The sequence below is a fragment of the Meleagris gallopavo genome, chromosome 2 (assembly GCF_000146605.3).
Source record: "Meleagris gallopavo isolate NT-WF06-2002-E0010 breed Aviagen turkey brand Nicholas breeding stock chromosome 2, Turkey_5.1, whole genome shotgun sequence".
In the NCBI taxonomy this organism is placed as follows: domain Eukaryota; kingdom Metazoa; phylum Chordata; class Aves; order Galliformes; family Phasianidae; genus Meleagris; species Meleagris gallopavo.
Window position 1 is genome coordinate 6,122,369 of NC_015012.2, and position 22,962 is coordinate 6,145,330.

General features: G+C 40.9%; 1 long non-coding RNA gene across 1 annotated transcript in view; it reads left to right on the forward strand.

Moving 5' to 3' along the window:
* Positions 1-17,127, forward strand: part of LOC109365811 — a 27,505-nt gene extending 10,378 nt beyond the window's left edge. The window contains exons 2-3 of the long non-coding RNA XR_002111537.2: positions 10,488-10,671; positions 12,257-17,127. This is a non-coding gene — a long non-coding RNA (uncharacterized LOC109365811). The remainder of the gene's footprint in view (positions 1-10,487; positions 10,672-12,256) is intronic.
* The last annotated feature ends 5,835 nt before the right edge of the window (positions 17,128-22,962 follow it).

A 22,962-nucleotide genomic window follows, 5' to 3' on the forward strand; every position in this document is an offset into this window, starting at 1 on the left:
CCCCCAGTGTAATATCTTTTGCATGAGGAAGATGCTCTGGAGTAAGGATTTCTCCCACCAACTCATAAAAATTCTATAGGAGAAAATGTACATAATGGAGTCTTTCTGAACCAAGGAAACTATTCAAAAGCTTGAAACTCCATCTGAGAGTTCATTTAGGTCACCAGATAACTCAAAATCCACCGGTGGCACTTCAAGTTTCAGCACAGTAAGTTAACTGGTACCAAAGTGGTGAACTGTAAAGGCAAGTCAAAACTGTCCTGCCCAGCTTGATCCTTCTGCTTGATTTTGACCTAAAAGTCAGTAGGTGTCATAGTTCATGCCAGCATATCTGCTCCACTCTTGGAGAGATGTTGCCATTTTAGAAGTGACTTGTTGCAGGAGGTGCATACGGATTTCTTGTACCTAAAAAACTGTGGCTGCAGTGTCATGTAGGAAGGAATCATTTATTTTCGTTTAAGATGGATTAGAGATATAAGTCAATGACATGTCCTTCTTCCTGGGTAATCCAAGGACAGATTTTGGGTGGAAATGAAGATTGATGTTACCTAATGATGATATTTTACAGTGTGTAACTCTTGAGTTTCCCAGTAAATATTAGGGAAGCAGTTAACATCTAGTGTGACTGCCTATGCTGCATGTAGCTCATCTCTCTTGGAGATATCTGATGTTTTCTTTCTTCTGTTTATTCAGTCTTCTCATTTATTTCTTCAATGTTCTCCACTATTTCTGCATCTGCATCAGTCAAATGTAAACATCATAGTTCCACATTGGCCAGATCACCAGATGGGCAAATAGAAGAGTTTTCATTCATTAAGAGACTGGCAATGTTGATTTTTTCAGGTCCTTACTTTGCCAAACTAGTGTCGTACGGGTCGTTTTTAGAGAATATTTTCCAAAATGCAGTTTTATATTCCAGAACTAATGTCTTGTAACACAGCAAGTGCTTCACAGGCATGCTGTATAGTTAGCACTACAACAGCTTCTTCATCAGCTTAACAGAGCATTTGCACTGAAGCCATTTCATATCTTTGGGACCGATCGCACGCTCATTATAGGAGCTACCTATCCAGCTATGAGTTGCATCACAATGTGAAGGTATTTATGTGATTACTTCTTGGGAGGTGTTCATCCAAGTGTAAATTGCTCTGCCTCAGAACAGATTTTGGCTGGTGCTGACAGCTTGGATGACTGGCACATTGTCATTTTCATAACACACCTAAAAGGAAAGTGCCAAAAAAATGTAAGTGGCTTCAGTGAGAAATTTCCAGTAAAAATTTTGTCTCAAGGTAATTCAGTAGAAATAGGTTGGCTTCAGTTAATATTTGAGATAAAACACGATTAAGATCCATTGTTTTTCTCTCACAATGTTTCTGAGGGCATCTCAGTTCATGTGAAAGCGGCGCACGGTGGGACTGCCATGGTAACACAGTACTGTGGTTTATGCTCCTCCTTGTGCCTACCTGTTGTGCTTTTAGTTGTCGCTGAATTACCCTTCCACAGCTGTGAAGAAAACCTTTCTATCCCAGCCATCCGATTTGCATGGGCTGACCCTTCAGTGCTGTTATGGGGATTTTGCCCCAGCTCTCCTAAGGAAGCATGGGTTATGCAGTCACTCTGTGCCAGTTGGGCAGTTATGTTTCTCCCTTTTCGTTACCTAGTTGCAAAAAAAAACCCCAACCAACCCAACAAAAAAAGAAGGATGAAAAGATGAAGATCTTTCTAAAATGAGATTCCTACTGGTATTATAAAAACTGATGGCTAGGAGGAGCAGACAGCCCCAGTTTATCACCCCCGTTCCCCTGGATGAGAGAATTGCCACACTAGAACGATGCTACATATGCTCCAGAGTTCTCACATTACTGAACACATCTCACATGTGCTTTATTAGACAGAGTATAATCCAACCGTGGGATGCAAAATCAAAGCGAACCACACTTTGTAAGTTTACAGCTCAGGAAATGGAGAGAAGCTGCTTTCCTTCTGCTCACTGGAACAAAAATGCTTTTGAAAAGTAGGTTCCAACCCCTCTTTTTGGTGCTGCCTGTGATTTCATTCCATTAGCTATGATGGTCACCATTCCATCGCTTCCAAGCGATGACGTGATGTACTGGGGGAAACTGTTGTTTCCAGTGTTATCAGGATAAATCTTCCTATGAACATTTGACCAAGAACACACGTTTTACAATTACGTCTGCTTAAAGAAACCAGTCATATCCTCATAGTACTGCAGAATCATTTTTTTTCTGGCAAGAGATGTGAAGAATTTCCAATTTCTGTATATTATAATATATTTTACTGCAGAAATTATTGGTGTCCAGATTTGTAAAACAGACGGCACGTAGCCCACACTTTTGTTTGTTTCATTTATTTAGCATGGCATGGCTAGGTCCTGGAACTAGCTTATATGAGGTCATTACCCTATTGATTAAATAGTGTGATGAAAAGGGCATGATAATGCACTGCTGGGAGATTATTGCCAGACACTTTGCAAACAAAGCTGCTGAAAGGAGAGCAGTTGTGAGACCTTCAGTGTGGTGGGTAATTAGCAAGCAAGTAGGAATTAAAATAAAGGATACATGGCGTGATATAGTGATTATGTGCAGATAACTAATGTTTTGAGTACTCCCTTTTGGTGACTCTAATGAGAATACATTTTAGTACAGGAAATGTCTGCTGGGACTACACTATCCAGAATCCTTAAACAAGCTGTGCAGTGTGTTGTCTCTGACAGCAAAAGAGAGCATGGAAGCAGTGCTGCAGTTCTCTCTTTCTCTTCAGACCTTTCTCTTTTTCTTCCAAAAATCTCATGCTGGTATAATGAGTCTTAGAGAAAGAATGGATAAACCTATTCCACTTCTCTGGGATGGAGCATCATTTCTTAAAACCAAATAAAAATAACAGGAAATAATTGAGTCCAACAACTGGAGCTGAACCAACCACCTTTTCAGTGGAAAGCATTGACTCGTACAAGATGCTTAGCCTCTCCTCTGCCTCCTGGGAGAGACAAATGCACCCATGTTCCTGAATTAAATCTGGGCATCTGATTGATTCTGCAGCATATGTTTCATCTCAGCAACCTTCTCAGGTCTGAACAATCCAACAGATTTGATAAATTTCAGACAACACCTCAGTTGCCTAATAAGAAATTAAATGAAATTTTTAAGAATATGGGATGGACCAACTGAAGGATAGGCTAAGCAGTGTTTCTTTGTCAGATTTCAAGGTTCTTTCATTCGTGAGATCCATGAGAAGACACTGATAATTTGATGTATTTTGTTGTCAGTATAATTTCTCAGAGCCCTTGCCCACAGTGTTACAGACCAGTGTGTAAGCCCTCCTGTGTCTTCCTTCACAAGTCTCAAACTGCACCCAGAGTACACTCAGGGGAAGCTAAACAGCCACAGCAATGGGAGGGAAGAGGGCACGAAATGAAGAAAAATAATAAAGGGAGCAGAAAGAAGAGAGAAAAGAAGTGCTGTAGTGAAGGAAAACATCTACTGAAGGCAAAAGGGGAAAGCATCTATGGTGAGGGCAAAGTAAATGGGGATTACTCTATCCAGTTCTATTAACCTTAATTTTAGTTCCTTTTTTCCATTCTTCAGCTTAAGTAAGTAAGCATATCGCCTTGTTTAGGTAATAGTTGGAGTAATGAAGATGGAATATACCAATTTGGGGCTAATTCTCGCCCTCAGGAGAGCACAAGGGACTGCAGCTGTGGCCAGCCCCTACCGAAAAGGAGTGGTGAGGAGAACAGCTCCTTGTGTCTGACTTCCCATTACATCCTCACCAGGGACCACCATAGTCTAGCCCTTAAAATAAATAGATGAGGTTAATTTTTCCAGCAGTGGAGTGGGTTTAGCAGCTCCCAGCACTGGTTCAGTTACACACCCACTCAAGTTAATGAAGTGCTTTCCTTGAGAACAGTTGGACCCACTGCAAACTGTTTGAAAGGACCGTTTGCAGTTCTTTTCAATCACTGGGTTTTAAGTCTTGGAACCATCTTCTTCTTTTTTTTTTTTTCCTATTTGATATCTTCATCTTCCAGACCGTACCAGGGAGGGTTTTCCTCATCCTTTATGTTAATGTCGTTATGTGCCCTGGCCAAAATGTCCTTTGATTAGAGAGTGTGGGAGAAGCGTGCACCGTGGCACATTTCACCACATCCTCTGAAACCGAAGTTGTGGCTGAGCTAATTATTTTCATGACTGGAAGAGAACAGGCAATGCTGCCTAAAGAGTGGGCAGATACGCATATGTGTGAGCCTGTGTTTGTGTGCTTACACCGTTTGGCAAGCGCAGATCCAGATACGCTTCCTCTTGGCATTATTTCTGTGCAAATCGTCAGTAAAGATGTGAGAGGAGAAGTCTCAGTTCTCTGCCTGGAGTCCTGCTTTTGCCTCAGGTTAGACGTGCTGGGGGCTGCATCTCACTGCAGAAACCCTGCCCTCTTGAATTCCTTTTCTGCCATTCCCCAACTGACGCCCTTTGCTTCTGTGGGCAGGGGGGAAGTTGCCCTTCCTCCGCATGGCTTGTTTTTGTTATAGCAGCAGTATGAGGTACCCTTTATTTATAATCTGAACGTTAGGGATGTTGGGCCAATCTGGTGCTTCCAGCTGGCTGAACACTTCCTAGCGCTTTGGATGCCAGATATAACATAATTTATTGTGGAAAACAGTAGGGGTAATACACTTCTCGCTATCAAAGGTTAATGTAGAATATCAGCAGCTCTTCGGCAAGGATACGTGTGTTGTTGGATTGTCTGTGATTATGTATCTCTTATTAAAATAGAAAAACAAACTGCTTTGTTTTTAATGCTGCTGTATCTTCCCCCCCTCTTCCCCCCTCCCCATTTCCCCTCCTTCCCCTCAGTTATTTTAACTCCTTCATTGCATTGTACAGTATTCACACGTTTCCTCAGGGAGAAAAGAGCGATTGTACTTTGCTTCTTTGGCATGAAACAGAGAGAAATAAGGGGGGATTTTTTTGCTTTGTTTTAACTAAAACATTATTTTCTCTGCCAAGACAGAGTGAAACTGCTGAATTAGCCAGGGCTGTAAATTGAACCAGTCCTTTTACCTCTAGAAAATATTAAAGCATCCTTCTGCCACTGAGCTGGCACCCGTTGCTGGATCAAGTGCTAGTATTAACGGGAAATCAGGAAAGTACATTATCACTCCAGTGCTGTCATTACCAGAGGCTTTCACTGAACTATAGCATTCAGGAAAGTGAGACTGCGAAGAGTGGAGAAAAATGGACAAACAAACAAAAAAAACCAAACCTTGAAGTTACGTTAATAGTTGGTGAAGGTACCCAGCATGGGAGGCAAGCGGCTGCTTCTTTGAAAAGAGGTATGGGCAAAGCCCTCTGTTATTCTTCGAGCACAAGTGTAGAAAGAAACTAGTGTAGACTTTTCTAATAGGCTCGTCTAATCAATTCTAGGAGATCTGAAACCTGTTAAGGCAAGATTGTGTCTGCCTGAAATCTAATGAGGTACATTCTGCACCAAGAAAAACTCCAGAGAGGTATTTATTGTGGTTTTTTTTTTAATTCCCAGTGGAGTAAGCTCACTCTCGAGGAATTATTTTGTTAGGGTTTTTTTTTAATCATCAGAAATACACAGTATTGACAGTTTAGATAAAGACTATAATGAAAAATTATAGAATGATTGGTTAGTAAAGGTTGTGGTTCTTTAAGATGTTAACTTGCCACTGGCTCAGGGTGTTGCCTCATCAGCAGGTGAGGGAGCTGCCTTCTGCCTGTGAAGCCGTGCTGAATTCATTGGCTGTTTTGGCATCAGAGCCATAGCAAAGGCTTAGGTGAACATTTTGTTATAGCTCACAGCCCGGGCTGCATCTGACTTCCATTTTATGGGATAGAAAATGACAAATAATAGATAAATTCAGTTTGTTTTGCTTTTCCTTTTCAAAGTTCTTTAGAGACTTGAAATAATCTTCCTGACACCCATGCAAGGTAGGCATAGCTATCGAGTTTTACAGATGTGAAAGCCGAGGCACGGAGGGGTTAAATAGTTACATTTCAAAATATGGTACCTAAAATAAGAGGACTTCAGCCCACGCCCAAATAGCAGCAGTCCTGAGCTCCTGATTTCACTAGAAGACAAGGGCAGTCAGCATATATGTGGGCAGGCCATACGCGGGTGTGCTAGACTGAGGGCTGCGGAGCAAGTACATCTCAAGTCTGGATCCTCTGTTGGGGTCAGATCACCAGGCCATAGCAGTCCTGAGTGGTTTCCATGACCCACAAGTTGTTTCTAGTCCTGTTGAGGATCTGAACATGTGACAGTTTTGCTGATTTTTTGCTTCCAGCTTGCCTGCTAGTGGTCAGATCCTTTAACTCTACACCTGTTTTTCTTTTGTAAAACGTCTCCATTACAGGCATGAGTAACTGTGCAAGGAAAGCTCTATATGAACATAAAAGATATTTTTGTTTTTGTTTCCTGGGATAGGCTTCCCTTTGAGAATTACTCATCAAGCCACATATTTGCTTTGCTCAGCACTACTCTAGCAGAAATATTTCTTGTTTATTTAGTCATGCATGTGGGTCTGATCCTCTCTTGTTACCAGAACACAGTTGAATGAGAGCTTAGAGTACCCAGGGAATCCAAAATTATGGCCTGAAAATTCAAAAATGAACACTGATCTTCACTGTGTAACTTCTGGTTCTTGGATCAGGGCATCAGCATGTTTGATTTTTCGCCGTCCTGAGCTTTGGTGCAGAGCAGGGTTATGGTAGTTCTGGGTATCTAGAAGGCAGCAGCTCCAGCAGTTCATAACAAGCATTCCCGACCCGACACTCCCAAGGAGCAGATGTACCTTTGAAACAGTGCTTATTTCGATCAAGCACGTAACTAGTTTGACTAACATGACTTCGGTCAACTCGTAGTAACAGTAAACTAAACAATACTGAGCTGCTATTTCACAATCTTTAGAAAAAATTCCCAAATTACAACAAAAGGGAATATTCTACTCTCCCACCCCCAAGCTGTTTTCAAAGAGGGTTTCAAAAATCATTCAGATAATTAGACTTCAGTGCTGTGAAATTTTATCAAAGGGCATTTTTTTTTTCCCCTGGACTCAGATATGATCCAGTTTTGCCAATCAGATAAAACTTCCCAAGCTCCTTCCTAGCAGCATCACTAGTTAACTTGATCTTATTGCACTGTAAAGGATTTCGTGTTACAAATAATTATTTTCATAGAATCTCTTTGTTGTGTTGGGTAAACTCTGGACAGATTATTTGTAAGAACATTGCCAGGAATATTAACAGCAGAATATAGTCTCCCATGAAAGAAAAACGACTTAAAAAGGGTTTCTTTTAGATTAATAAAAGAGCGAATGTATAATGAGGAAAACATTTCCCTATCAGCCAAAGTGCATTAATGGACAGAAGAAATACCTATTAAGCAGAATAATACCTGTATGCCAACCCCCCTTCCATTTTAAATTGTATATATTATCTTAGCTGTTGGGACTCCTTCCTTCCACCTTGTGAAAGCTGACAATTTTTACTTACAGCCTGGAGCTAAATACTGAAGTGCCTCAAAATGGAAGATGAAACAGGCCAACAGGTTTTCTTTGTCTTCTGAAAAAAAAAAATGGAGTGTCATTTCTTCTCCCTGCCCTTGTGTGTTCCTCCCCCCGCTACACCCCTACCAGCAGTAGCAGCTTTTCCTCCAAAAAAGCACTAGATGGTGCCCCTTTTCTTTGAGTGTGTCAGAGCTGGATTTCCCAAGAGAGATGCTACTGCCCTGCCGTGAAGATCATCAGGCACAAAAACTTGTAGGGTCTCCTTGTCCCGAGATAAGTCTCTTTTACTTCTCTTAAGTCTTTGAACCCAAACTAGATCCATCTTTAGGAGACTGTCTTGTTCAGGATGAAGAACGAGTCGTGAGTCATGACTTCAAAGATTCAGGAGCACTGAGATGAATAAAAGAGTGGTTTCAAACAAAAAAGGAGAAAAAGCAGACTGCCTATCTCGCTGTGTTTATTCACAGCACCCCAATGCTGCAGCATCAGAGAACATTTGCAGTATTCTTGGCTGCAAAGAGAACTTTTCAAGTTTATCTGTATTACGATGTTGGCTGGGAATCTGATCAGTATTGTTAACTTGGTCATTTTATTATGACCCTTGGCCTTTAATGAGACAAACAACATTTTGTGAACAGAACTGAGATTGCAGTTCATTTATTGCAGTTTATTTCTCTTATAAAATAAAGTGCCAAACAGGAATATGGCCTTGCCTTATATTTTGCACATTCTGTCAACTTACACTATGTCTTTATTAAAAGCAATCTGATTAGTCTTGGTTAGCAGATTGTTACCTAGCCTTTGAAACTAGAACAAATCATTGGTGAAAGTGATATTATCAATATTATCTGCATCTCTATTTCCTTTTGCACTGAAATGAACGTACATGTCATCTTTGCATTTAGCTGCCTACTGTATTTTAGTCCCTCAACAGCATAAACAGATAGCATGACACTGAAGCAAATCTGAAATCAACAACAAATAAAATGCCTGCTTCCTGGGAATGAAAGCTGAGGCAGACATCAAACCCCTCCTTATAAAAAATCTAGTATTTAACTGAAACTTCTCATCTGTTTGTTCGTGCATTAAAAAGGACATTAAAATAAGCATTCTTTGAAGTGACCCAAGATAAATTAGTCCAGGTTTGTCATTTCTTACTATTTTTGTAAATCGTCCTTAGAAAATTAGGTCTGTTGGCATCTGGGAACAAAAATTCAACTGGGAAAAGAAGCTTTAATATGAAACAGAAAGAATTATTCCCATGCTCTGGCTGCCCTGTCATATGTCATGACATGTGGCAGGTTGACTGCTCATTAATTCTATTTATATCAGTATGATAATACACCCCACTGAGTACACATGTGTTAAAATATTCATAAATTATGTTTAGTGCAAGCAGATATACATTACATGCCAAAAGAAGACTATTATTTAAAGACAAAACTGGTAAACAGTCAAACACGAGAAACTCTTTTTAATGTTGGTCCAGTACATTGTGTATCATCAAACTCACATTTAATTGCATCTCCTAGCAAACTGTCTCCAGCAATGCACTGTCCTATGCACCTTTATGTGTTTTAGCAACTTGCAAAAGAAGCAGCATTTCCTGAAAGCAATTGGAATTTCAGCAATTACTGTAAATGTTATATTATCTCAAAGCAAGGAGTATAACAATTTGAAATATTTAAAACGAAGGTTTACTTTGACCTTCACATGGCTTAAGGTGCTCTTTACACTGCTAAAAGCCCTATTCTAAATATTAGACAATTCAAATGCAAACTATTTTTTTAGGTGAAATACGGTCCACCTCCAGAATATTTAATCTTAATTAACAGTTAATTTATGCTAAAAATAGTCTAAAAATAATTAATCACACATTGCTGAGGATATTTTACGTTACACATAAATATTTCTTAAACATTTAAATGCCCTTTAAGACAGCACAATTAAAAATAGTTTTTAAGAGTAATTACTTCTCTATCTCATAAAAGTGCCTATACCTGTTTCTTAACATCTGGTCATTCAGAATCAGCGTTCTCTTCTACATGCATCAATTGTGGAGCTGCTTTTAGCACGGTGTTAAAATGAAGAACATAGAGACACACATTTTTTATCTCACAGAAAGGTGCTGTGAATTGTGGTGGATTCCTTAATTTAAAAATATTACTGAATGACCTTTTATATTTAAAAATACATCTCGTATCTTCGTAAATTATCACAAATGATTGTGGACTGATGTCACAGGTGTTGAAATCACTGCGAGCTTCAAAATTATGAACAGAAGGTATGACACATTACACGTTTATTTGCCGTTATTGGGATAGCAGTTATCCTCCTAAGTAACTACCAACCAAGCTGGTTTTTATATCCAACTTTTTATATTTATGTTAGTGCTTCACGTTTGGAAAACAATTTCAAAACCTTTTAAAACATCAAATGTGGTAACGGGGGCAGGGAGAAGGGAGGAGACAGTTGCTACGTGGTGGAATTCAAAAAAAGATATATGATGAGAGCCAGAGTTTATGTATTTCGTAAAGGGCAAATAGTTACCCTGTTTCTACTCACTTTTAAGGGATCTGAACAAGGGCAGGATAAAGTGGCTGGCTGCAAAGCATATATAACCTTTCTAATCACAAAACCATACTAATGTTTCTAGCAGCAGTGAAGCACATTGACTTCTGATAAAGGATGAAGAGGGGCACAGGAGCACGGTGTTACCGAGCCAGCTCTTCAGCACGTTTTGTAGGATTGTGGCTTGCCTGAGTGACTGTAGGCAAAGCAGGTGCCCCTCTATTTGGGCTGCGCTGCCATATGTGCCCAGCCGTATAGGTGGCTTTACTCACCAGCAAAAGGGTTAGAAGGGGTTGGGAATTTTCTGTTTCTTTGATTGAAAAGGCTGGTTTGAGGAAACTGAAACTTTTTTTTTTTTTTTTGGCAGTTGGGTATCGATTTCAAAGACACTTTCATCAGAAGAGATTTGTCAGCCGTTGGATGGAATTTCTGGTCGCGACCAGGAGGAGATGGCAAGGTTGGAGTATCAGGTAGCGCCACCGGCGGGGAACTCACCTGGAATGTGGAAAATCAAGGTTCAGGCCTAGGGACTTGAACGTGAGATTTGCAGAGTGAGTATCCTGAACGTTAGCTGTGGCATTTAACTGTTTATGCAAAGTGGAACAGCGCGAGCAGAAGATCTGGAGACAGAATGTGTCAGGCTGGCCTGAGACCTGATGGTTAAGACACTGTATAAAATGGGAGAAAGGCAAAGCAGGCAGCACCAAGCAGCTGCTCCACTTACCAGGCTTTTAAACACTGTCTGTCCTTCTCTCATACTAGTGTATAAAATTCAGAAAGTCTTGGTCCAAGAGAGGAATGAGAACACTGCTGCAATCTCATCAAATCTTTGCAAAACTTGAAGCCTGCTTCTTCCACTCCACTGCTGATCCTCTTTGCCATAGAAACAAATTGCAAAAAATCCACTGAATTCTTGGGAGCAAACTGTGTTTCAAGTAATATAATTTGTCAATAGCTAGGGAATTTACTGGGTATGAGGTTCATTGTTAGTGCAAAAAGTGTGGTCTCTTAATACGACAGCTTTTATAAATAAAATGCTCTTTGAATTTTAAGAAACTTTGCAATAATATAAACAAGGCTTTTAATCTTGGTAATGGTAACAGCATATTATATACAACATCTAATTTTATCAAACAGTAACAGTTGTAGTTTTTATCTTCAAAAACAGGTTGTGAGTGCTAGAGGGGAATAACTTCATAGCAAAAGCTAAGTTAATTTTATGTTGTCTTATGTTGCTGGCAAAGAAGCCTCTTTTTTTTTTTTCAGTTCATCTTTTTTTCCTGTATTTTTTTTCCTGAAGAAAGGAATCATTTCACAGTTTATTTAAACACAAAAAAAAAAAATCACATTAAAAAATCTCTCATTATAAGCTTTCTGAAAGTTTGCTATGCACTTTCATGTAAAACTTGGCCTCAGTACAGAACTGCTGTACAATCATTTTCATCTGAGATTTGAACATATTGGAAGAACTAGAGCAGTCCTTTCTTCTATCCTGTCATTTTTTTCCCTTGGAAATGATGAGCATATGGCAACCACCCTCACTGGATTCTCAAACAACAGGAGGGACCTTATTTCGATTCCTGCATCCTGTCATCAGTGAATCCCATGATATTTTGTTCTTGCAAGGCTAAAGATGTGATTCGCATTTGCCATAAGGACAGAGCTTAATGTGATGCCATTTTACCACAGGAGCCCTCAATCAGTTAATTAAACATGATATAAATCACTGCATGTATTTGTAAAGTAAGATTAATATGGCAAAGTCAGAGTAATGAGGAATCCTCACCATTGTCTGAGTGTGAATCACTGATACAAAGATTACCCTTTTTGAAACTGGATATCTTTGAGTGGGTTTTGTTGGCTTAATCCCTCAGACTGCTTTGTGCAACTTGAAACCCAGAGCTGTCATCTTTAGCCAAAATTTCAGCTGTAACTTCCTCAGCTTTCACCCAATCATTTAAATCAGCATTCATAATACTTAGAAAGATCAAGCCTTTCAGCATACCACAAGGCTTCTTCATTCCACCTGGGACATTGGCAACATGTTTTATAAATATTTCATTTCATTTCATTGTGAAGATTCTTTTTTTGTATTGTTGTGTTTTTTTTTCTTTCTTCTTTTTTTTTTTTTTCCAGGGGAATTATGGAGTACCCACAGCAGCACATTCCATCACTGCGGTCACTTAGGTTTACAGCCTTAATAAAAGGATGTTTTTTTTTTTTTTCTTGAAGTGCTATGGAGCCTTGTTAAACTAGAGCAATTACAGACACACAAGATAGGTGCTCTGGAAAGATCAAAGCCCCCCTAAAGACAGCTCTGTAGGATTCTGGAGCTCTCTTTGAAAAGCGCTCAGTTTACAAAGTAGAGATGTATTAAACCACACATTAAAAACCCCATGTTCAAATAATGCTAACAGCCTGACTTTAGTTAGAACGGAATCCACGTTAGCCACTGTCTTTTCACATCAAACTTTGAACCACTGTGAAGGAAGTCTCCTGATATATCAGCATGCTGTGGCACTGCGTGCATCCTGTGACATGCTGTCTTGCATGGAAAGCTGTCCTTTTGTTACAGAGCACCAGCCCTACACTTTGTTATTCTAAAGCTCCAGATGTGTGCTATGTGTGGTAGGCAGTCTTGATCCTTGGTATTTCACTTAGGAGAGCAGTGTGTATGAACGGAAAGGAAAAGGGAAGAAATAATACTGTCCTTTTTGAACTCAAGCCTGTGCTTAGGGGTAGGGGATATAGGAATCAGGACAGAAGCAGGTACATTGAAAAGGAAAGGTGCTGTGGCACCTCCTCAAACAGGGCCCTGTGCTGCACACCTGCATGGTGGCTGGAGATCATATCAGAAGCAGAATCCCACCAAAGGAGCTAGCAAGAGAAGGCCATCGGAAGTCCTGTGTGCTTTCCAGAACTCGTAGATTTTACTCAGAAGATGCCTCCAACAGTTTGATAGATACCAATAGCCATGTGATGAAAGAAGCACAAAAGGGATACTCTTTTAAAATGGTGGTGAGTGGCCCATCTGAGGCTGAGGTGTCTGGGAAATAATTAAGTGTTGAGGAAATAAACTTACATCTCTCAGCTCACACAAGAAGCCCCTGCTGCTGCACTGCCTGCTCCCTCATCAGGAAAAGGAGGAAAAGAAGAGATCTGGGTGCTTTCTGTATCTACCAGTGCAGTTGTGCTGCTGCACATTTAAGATCACAAGAAAGAGTGCAGTGCTGTGTCTGAAGACCAAAGGAGAAAGGAATGTCCTGAAAGCTGGTCACTTCTACCTACTTTACCTGCGTCTGAGCAGAATAAGCAGTGAGTGCCACGTGCTCAAAGTGTGTAACGTGCACTGGTGGAGTTTGTGTACCTCCAGACATGAGTGACATGTGTGCAGGGGTCTACCTGCTGTTTTCTGTTCGTGTGCCTCTGCTCACTCGGAGGCCTTTACTTGATAGCATCCCTCGAGTGTTTGCCTCTGTGGACCCTAAATCAGCAGCTTGTGATTTCAGAGCATGCAGAGCTGAGCCCTAAGGTCAGGGACTTCTGTGGTTGCTGAGGGAGAGCTCCTGGCTGACCCTTTTGTCCGTCCCCATGGCCTTCTGAAAACCGGTGGATCCTGTGCAGCTGGAAGCACTGTCATTGCCCTGGAGGTTTGAAAGGTCTGTGTTTGCAAATGCGTGAATGATGAAAGTAAAAAGGGTAACAGGAGAATCCCTGTTGTATTCATAACTCTTCTGAACTGCAGGTGCATAAATACAAACATTCGAGATGTGCCGGCTTCCTTTCTGTGCTCTGCAGTAAGTTATAATAGAATTGAAAGTGTGTTTTTTGTTCACTCACGTCCTTTTTCAATTCCACAAATTCAGGAGATTTGCTTTTTGTGCAGCAGTTAATAAACATCATTGTGACGCTGATCTGTGGATAGCAATTTGAATTTTAGCTTAAAACCGTGCATAAATTTCCTTACAATACCTTGAAAAATGATCTGTTTGAAGAACATCACTTCTCTGTCATCACTGTCAATAACGTTTTCCAGGAAAAGATTGCCATTCTATGAAAATATGAGTAGTATTATTCTGAAAGGCTATCAGATAAGAGATGTGTTTTCCTTTGAAGTCATACAAGTGTTCCTAGATCTGTTATCATGTAGGATTCTTATCATAAATGAGTTATTAAAATTACTGTGCGGAGCTAACTTAGAAAGGACGCTGTACAGTGTGTAAGAAAAATCTCTGGAGCTGAGTTAAACCTGTGGGTAGGTGTGCTGACCATTTGCTCTGATCATTTGTGAGCGTTGAGGCTGTTCTGAGATGCTGCAGGATTTTACCCATTTGGACATACCTCTGAACTCACCAGTGAGCAAGTTAGCCATTTGGTCCACTCAAGCATCCAAGGGCAGGACAGAGCTGTCCCACATGTTTTCTACAGTTTCCTGTTTTGAGTTGCTTCTTTTCTGCTTGGAGAATCTATCACTGTCATAAAACTCCAGTTACAGCTGCATTTACTTACTGTGTGGCTTGCTTTTACAGCTCTCCCAAACCTATATTACCTTTTATAAAACCTGCAACATACATCCCCGTGTTCGTGCTTGTTCTTATTTTTGCCCTATGGGTCATATTGCTTACTTATCCAGGGCTGTCAGACCCTGAATAGCTTTTCTTTATTTATTCCTTTCTTACATTGTTGTGTTTTGTGTTATCTCTAACCTAAAATTCCTTGTCATTTACGATGAAAACTTGCAAAATGCAAACAGTTTACTTAGAGGATTAGGGTTGATGTGAAGGATTAATGCAGAGCTAAGGAATCTCCCTGGAAGATATTTGGATCAAATTCAGCCAGCACAAGTTTCCACAAGTTGTAATGAGCAGAGAGAATGTATATTTTCATAGGTTTGCAGCATATTTGAGTATAATCATTTAAATCTTGAACTGGTTTTGTTTCAGTCAAGTTTGTAAGTTTTTAGGGCAGAAACAGTGTTGTTTCTGCTTCAGAATTCACAAACAAGTGAATTTCAGAGTTGGTGCCTGAGCATTCAGGGAAATGCAGTTGGAGCCTCTATGAGGATGGGCAGCATGTGGGACCAGCATCTTTGTTGATCCAAATCTTTGATATAGAAGTGGGAAAAAAAAAAACCACAATGATCTTGGAAAGCAGTCAGCACCTTTCTGTTCATATGCTTTATATTAACTGTGTTCTAATTTCCTGACAGGTTCTTTTTTGTAGCTTTGTAATCCTCCTTGTGGTAAGATTAAGGTGGGCTTACGGGGCTGCATTATGGGGATGTGTACCTGAATTTGCCTTGAGAAGAGCTGGTGAATGCAGTCAGAGCTGTTCATTACGCTGGCTGGAGTGTGCTGAGGATCTGACCCAACTTTGGTGCTTGGTGGTAATGCTCAAGTAGGCTTTAGTGGCTTTTGCTCTGCCTTGTAATTTCTTTGCAGCATAATAAAAAAGCTCTTTAGAACATTGCTACATAGATTAATATAGAAAGTGCTTGTGATACTTTTATACACAGAGAATTTAATACTTGGATGCAAGAGCAAATTGATTGCAGGCAATTCTGCGCTTGAGTACCCAGGAGTGAAAGGAATGATTACAATAACCTCTGGGATTTCTTCTCAGAAGTGGTTCCTGAAAACACCCACACCCACAAAGTATTGGGCACAACAGAGTATTGTTCCCTTCTGATGTGGAATCACAGAAACATATTTTACTTTGGGAGGTGGGAGGGGTGAGGGGGAGAGGAAACTCAAGAGACATTAATGTTTAATGTTTTTAATTTTGTAAAATGAACAACAAAAAAGGATATGGTTTGTGAGTGCCTCTGAGATTGTTTAAACTCTGGCAGCTTGCTATCGGATGAGATGCTAAAAGCCAGGAAGGAAGAAACTGAGGGGCATAGCAAGTAAACTGCTGCTATCTCACCTTTGGCACCCTGGTCTGATGGAAGAGTGAAAGAGCGGTGAAACAAATTTGGCATGCATTGCTGTGGTCTCCACTAAATGACTTGTGCCACCTTGAATCGTATCAGCTGGGACCTTGAACTGCAGCCAGGCAGGTATATTTCTCTTATTTGTGGAGGGTTCTAGCTGGTATAGAGCTCATTTTCCTGCCCAGCCCCTGGGGTTAGGACTACATGAATTGTGCCTTTGCTTCACTTACCCTTTCCAGGTTGCCCTTTTCTTTTGCCCTGACAGAGAACATGTCCGTGTCCGATGGCTTCCAGGAAGACAATTCAGCATCTCTCAGGAATGGGGAGTAATTCCCTGAGGACCTGAACACCTGCTTGGCTTACCAGGGGTGAATTAACCTCTGGTAAATGCTGAAGAGAGTGATACAAGTTACATGGGTTGGAGCGGTGCTGATAGAGACTGCACAAAGGTGCTCAGGAAACACAACTGCTTTTCTGTGGCAGAGGCTGAAATTTTGAGTTGGGGACAGTGACAAATAATTCAAAGCAAAAAATAAACTCTGAAGAAAAAATCAGTTTGGAATCTTTAAAGCTAAGCCTCTGATACTTTAGAATGCTAAAGAGATCATATCAATGTTAGTAGTTTAACATTCTGCAAAATACAAGCAAAGCAAGAAACAAGAATTACTGATCTAAAAATTAAACAGTTCTGTATTTTCAAAGCCTGGCATTTAAGCTTTTATTGTGAAACTGATTTTTTGGCAGAAAAAAAGTCTGCCAGTATTTCTTGCCCTCTTTGAGGCTGACTGATTACTTTAATTTGTAGGGTGTATGTGCTTAAAGTGCTCTGGTTGGAGGTATCCATCTGGTGTATAAAACTCTCAGTGGTCAGGGCATTATAATACTGCGCCTCGCTGGAGGTTTTCCTGGAAGGGAATATAGGAGTTGCTCCAGCACAGCTCTGACACTGGTGAGACTGTGGCAAAGGAACAGATGTTACTGTAGGTGAATAATAATCTGCTGTTATGGGGAGTGGGAGGGTGAGTATACTACAGATGAACAACACCGAGCTCATTTAGGTGTGTGATAGTTTGTATTGCACCTTTTCTTGTGACATCTCTTATAGGAATCTTCTTTGTAGTTTCTGTTGTGGAAGAGTCCCAGAATTAGGGCACTCTGCTTGTTAGTAAAGCCTGCAAGAGACTTGGGAGGATAGGAGCACGTCCATTTATGAATACCTGCCGTCCATAGGAAACAGGTTTTCCAAAGAAGAGTTCTCTGTGAGATGGGAGTCCACAATGTGGTATGTTCCCACTCCAGTTACTCCCCAGAAACTGCAAAACTTGAGCCAGTGTGGCTAAAGTCATACTTGTATTTCTGTATTTCCAGCCCCTACCTCCTGCTTTGGGCCCAAATATGGGTTCAAGAGTTGTTTGAACAGCCAATCCTAGGGGACGGCGGGATGCACAAGTGTTTGACAGCCAGGACAGATTCATACAGGAATTCATGTTATTCTTCTGGCAAATGCCTGGGAATTTGTAGAGGATAAAGCAATGCTGACAGCGAGCTAAGGATTGGGAGACTCCAAAATGATGCCTAGAATAACATTGAAAACAGTGAAAAGCATTTATATCACCTCTATTTTAGAGGTTACTGACAACTGTTGCTTTTTTTTTTTTCTCTGTGTAAGTGGAAAAGCACAAGGCTCAGTCCCTGCATCAATCTACTGCCATACGCAGGCACTGCCCCCAGCCAAAACCAGCTTGCAGAATAAAGACACTTAATTGGTTTTCTCATGCAGTTCTGCTACACCAGTATCTTCAATCTTTTTGTATCTGATGACTATTGCAGATGCTTCCATTTTATTTGGATCATCTAGGCACACTTTATTGACAGCTGCTAGCTGTAGCGCTACCAAAGAGCTGCTGAACATTAGGACAGGCCTAATGGATAGGTTTATGTTTTTCAAGCAACAAGAAAATTGCTTAGGTCCATAGGATGGAGTTTTAAAAAATGCACTGTGATCCTATGAATCAGCTTAGTTCTAACTAGTTTAATTTAGAAAAAAGCCTCTTCAGCAAATGAAATTTTATGGCATCATTCCCAGTTGGTCTCACTTGCCATACGGATTCTGAATGGCAGTGCAGAGCAGAAGTCAGCCTGAACTTCTCAGTATGAGGGTGGCTGGTGTGCAGCTGCTGCAGTGACAGACAGTTTTAGAGGAGATGGTAGAGCAGGGTTTTTTTCAAAACTCTGTCAAGTAGCTTGCAAACTATATTTTAAAGTGAAGCAATGGATGCCATCAAAAGGAACTCATTATCAGCATCCATTAGGCCTGAAATTAAACCTGCTGTTCTGTTCAATTTACAGGCATGCACAAACTCCTCTGCACCGTACCAATGAGCAAGCCGAATGTGAAAATGCTGCCATGCTGTGTCTACTTCTATGACCATGTTAGCACTGAAGTTCTTAAGAGCTCTACATCTCTAATCTTGTCAGCACGTCTCCATTCATGCAGCATACACTCCAGGTACTGAGGAGTATACTCATCACACGGGTACAGCTGCCTCGTCTCAGTCAGCATCTGCTGTTGTGAGATGGTTCTGAGCGTGATCAAAAATAGATAGAGGCTAAACTTTGACAAGTCCTTTTTTTATTGCCTGGCTCTTTTCTTTTTGAGCTGACAGCTCTGAAGGAAAGAAGAAACTGGTACACATGGAGAGAGCCTATGCAATGAACAGTGGTTCTGTTTGAGGCATGCGACAGGCTGAAAAGTTCATGAACTCAGTAATGATAAAGTTCTCCAGGAGGAAGGAGATCTTTCTCAGGATAAAGAAGGCGGTTCCAACTTTCCTGCATCTTCCAGATTTGTCATAGTAACCCCGTATCTGGGAGTTCAGATTGCTCTTATTTAAGTAGACACTTTTGTTTGCCATTCCTGAATGGAAATCCATCAATTAAATGCTTTCAGGCTCATGAATCTTCTCCAGAGGATCCTGCAAGTGCTCCTAATCTATCTGATTCCTTTCCTGCAATAACCCATTTGGATTTCCAGAATGAATCTCATAAACATAGAGCTGGGTTAAGGCTCAGATACTCTCAGATTTAACAAGCCTCTTGCTTGTTAGTCTTAGCCTAATCGTGCTGCTTTGATGGGCTTGCCTTGGAAGGGCCTTAGGTTGTGTTTCCATTGTGGCCAGACAAGCTTGCTTTGCTTTCCACTAATGTTGTCCTATATTTAGTGCTTTGACTTTACACGACCCTGACATTGTGTTGGGGGAGGAGAAGGAAAAAATGTATTGCTTATGGCTAATCCTATGCATTGCTCAGAGACTGCATTCACTCAGTAACCTTTTCTTCATGGTAATATTTTTTGTTAGCAATAAAAGGATTAATTCTAGAAATCAAGCTCTTTGATTATGATAAGCATAATAAATATCTTAGATAAATTGCTATCCTTTTAAGAATATTAGTAAACGAAGACCTTTGCTCTCCTTGGCTAAGCTTGAGTCTGCTGGTACATGCATTCATACCATCTGCACTGTGTGCTAATACAACTCCTTGTTGTCTGGTCTTCCTGGGAACGCATTATATAGATTGCAGCTGGTTCAGAATGCAGCTGCCAGGGTCACGACTCACACTAAGATTAATCATTACGCCTGGGTTAGCTTCATTACTTTGGCTACCCATTACATTTAGCAGAGATTATGAGATGTTGCTTTTAGCTTACAAGGCTTGGGTCTAACACCTACTCACCTCAGCAACATGCTTTTATGATATGTTTCTCTTGCTAAGTCTCCTAAGCAGAGCATCTCTAGATGCTACGCTTTCAGCTCAAGGATGAAACCTTCCAGCATTACGTGTATGAAGCAGCATAGCATGGGATTCTCACAACTCCGGATGCACTCCTCTGATGTGTTCTCCTCCCAGTACTTAATGTCAATACAGAATTTCTTGCCAGAGAAGATAGTATGATGAAGAGAAGAATGCAGACATCATCCCCACCCCATACATAACCAACCTTGCAATCTACCTATTTCTCTGGGTTTACTGCCAGGTGCTTTGGGTGATAGCGCTTAAGGAAATGTGGTTTCCTAGGAAGGAAAGAGGGCTAGTGTGAATGCTTCCACTGCAAATGAAACTAGGGTCATGAAACAATATGACATTTCCCAGCAGAAGTCTACAACATAAATTCAGCTAACAGAAACGAACACAAAAGTCTGACTCCACTACATTCCCCAAAGCTGAGCCTCTGAGGTCTTCTCAAGCATAAATGGGAAAAAAGCCAAACATAGAGAAGAACGTTTGAAGGACAATTGGCTAAATGTGCCTGCAGTGTTCCAAATCAGAGCTATGAAGAGGAAACTTGAGGTTACCTTTTTTTCCACTGTGCATTAGGCTTGGGTTCTTGTCCCTGGGGTTATGGCAAAAACTATTGTTGCTAAAGACAACATGATTGCTCATGTACAGCATAAAAGTAAGAAAAAAAAAATCAGATTTACATGCTTTAATTACACTATACTGTTGTACAGGCTTCTACCTAGCCAGACCTCTCAGTTCTGAAAACAATGAGGAAAAAAATATCACAGAGCATCTGACAGCTACTGAAAGGAAAAACAGCCTTGTGTAACATGGGGAGACAAATTTTCAGAGGTTTTGTTTGGCACAGTATGGAGGAGCAGGGCTTATTTCTCTGGTGAACAGTAGTCCTGCATTCTGGTGTTCACAGCATCCAGAGGTCAGTTGCTTACCACTTTTGGGAGAAACTCCCTAAAAAGACTGTTGTAGCAATAGGCTGGCTTTATCTTACATTGAAATTAAGCGCTTAGCAGGGGTAAGTAAGCCAGGAGTCTGCTTGCTCTTGACAGCATTTCTTGTCAGTGATAAGACATACCCCTCCCCCTGAGAACAGCTGTGCCAGCAGGTACCTTCGGCCATCTTCTGCAGGTGTCCATTTCTCATCACTGCCTTTTAGGTTTAGAAAAGAAGTGCCTCAGGTTAGCAGGCAAGACTAAGTCAGAAGAATTAGCTTGCAGTGTATAGTTCAGTCCTATGAAAATCAAGCATGGCAAAATCAGTCCTGGATTATGTTATCCTAATTAAACATATAAAAACTGTTAGGTTTCATCGACTCGTCTGAAGACAATCAGAGCATAGAATATAGAATGGGCAGAAGATCCCCTACTGCTGTAAGTAGGTATATTGTGCCCTCCATGCAAAAGAGCAAACCTCTGCAGAGCCATTTGGGCATTTCCCATCCTCACGCTAAAGCCAGGAGAAATCTTTTCAGCCATCCAGGAAAGCTCTCAGGGCTCACCTATGGAGCCATTCATGAAAAGTGGAGCTGCAGGAGCCAGCCAAGTATCAGGCCAAGCTACAAAATCTGGGAGAGGAGCACCAAGTATCTGAAATTGTGCCTGGTCACAAATTTCTGCTGTATCTCAAGATCTAATCAAATGCTAAGTGTTAAATTAAGGACAAAATGCCTTTGTGAGGTGTAGCAGAAATGCTGAGTCGAGGCCTGAAGCAGTGATTGAACACCTGGTAGGAAAGCAGGGCCAAACAAAGGGAGCTCAGGAGCACTGATTGAGCACCTGGTAGGAAGGCAGGGCCAAATCAAGGGAACTCAGGTGCATGCAGTGCATCTGAGTGACTGGAAGGGGTGGACCCAGGATCCACCCCTTCCCAGACCTCATTTAAGGGTTAACAGTAGAGACTAGGGCTTTTTGTTGGAGCTTCTTGTAGACCTGAGGTTTTTTAGGGGTAAGCAGCTTCTTTCCCTAATTTCTGTATCTATAGCTGTTGCATTTGAGCAAATCTTCACTTGTATTCTGTGGCTCTGCTGCTGTTGCTGCACTTCCTATCGTGTTATGCAAGGTTTCTAATAGAGCTATACTTCTTTGTGATTTCTCAAGTATTTGTTGGCTATCAAGGAATAGATATCGAGAAAAGAGAGCCAAAGCTATTGCTATCAGACTGGCTTTTGGAATTGGGGGTTGTTTTCCCTGGCTCTTACAATTCAAGGTATATAGCTGGAGTGTAGGCTCAGTGACTCAGGGGTCCTTTCTACATCCTGTGTCTTATTATACGCTGCATCCGCTTATTGTAAGTTTTTTAAATGGTCTTAAAATGACTTTAAGTGTGACTAACCCTTAGTTGTACCTCTTTGGACTAGATTTTTGTAGTAAGTTGCTCCAGTAAGAACTACAGGACTCTTTGATGTAGCAACCTTAGAGACATCAAAGATGGCCTCTTGCGTGCAATATGTCTGACAACTTTGCTAATTTAGTACTCCGTTTGATTTCAGTCCTTTGCGTTTCTAGATGCCAAATAATTCTGTAGTCCCACTGTGTTAACTGCTGTGTTTTATGTGAGAATGTAAAAGAACCTCTGGCTTTCAAAGCAGAATTGTCCTCCTTCAAGACCTACGTGTAAGGATAGTGAAAATGTGGCTATTGTAGTCACCTGTATACAGCCTTGTTTGTTAATGTCTTGCTCTGACCCTAAATTCCTGAAGCCTGTGTTTTTCCCTCCACGTGTAGTGGAAGATACTTCACTTGAACCTCCCCTTCCTTAAAATTGGTATTACATAGGGTGCACACCAGCTTTTTTCCAAGCTGCTTTTTTATGTGAGCGCCTGCATGCATATATGTATGCATCGAAGGCTTACAGCTGGGATTGTGTGCAGTTATTAATCTCCACAGAAATGTGCATAAAGTATGGAGCCGAAGCACAGAGGTAAGGAGCAATGATCAGTAACTTACCATGTTGCCTAAGGGATGGATGGCAGAAGGCTGGGCTGCAACTGTACCGTCTGTCAGGAGGTTTCCGTGGGATGAATCTTATTCCACTCCAGGTTCCTCTGAGAACTGCCTGGAAGCCCAAAATGTATGGAGTTGAATTTTTGGGGGGTAAATTACAAGCTTCTGCA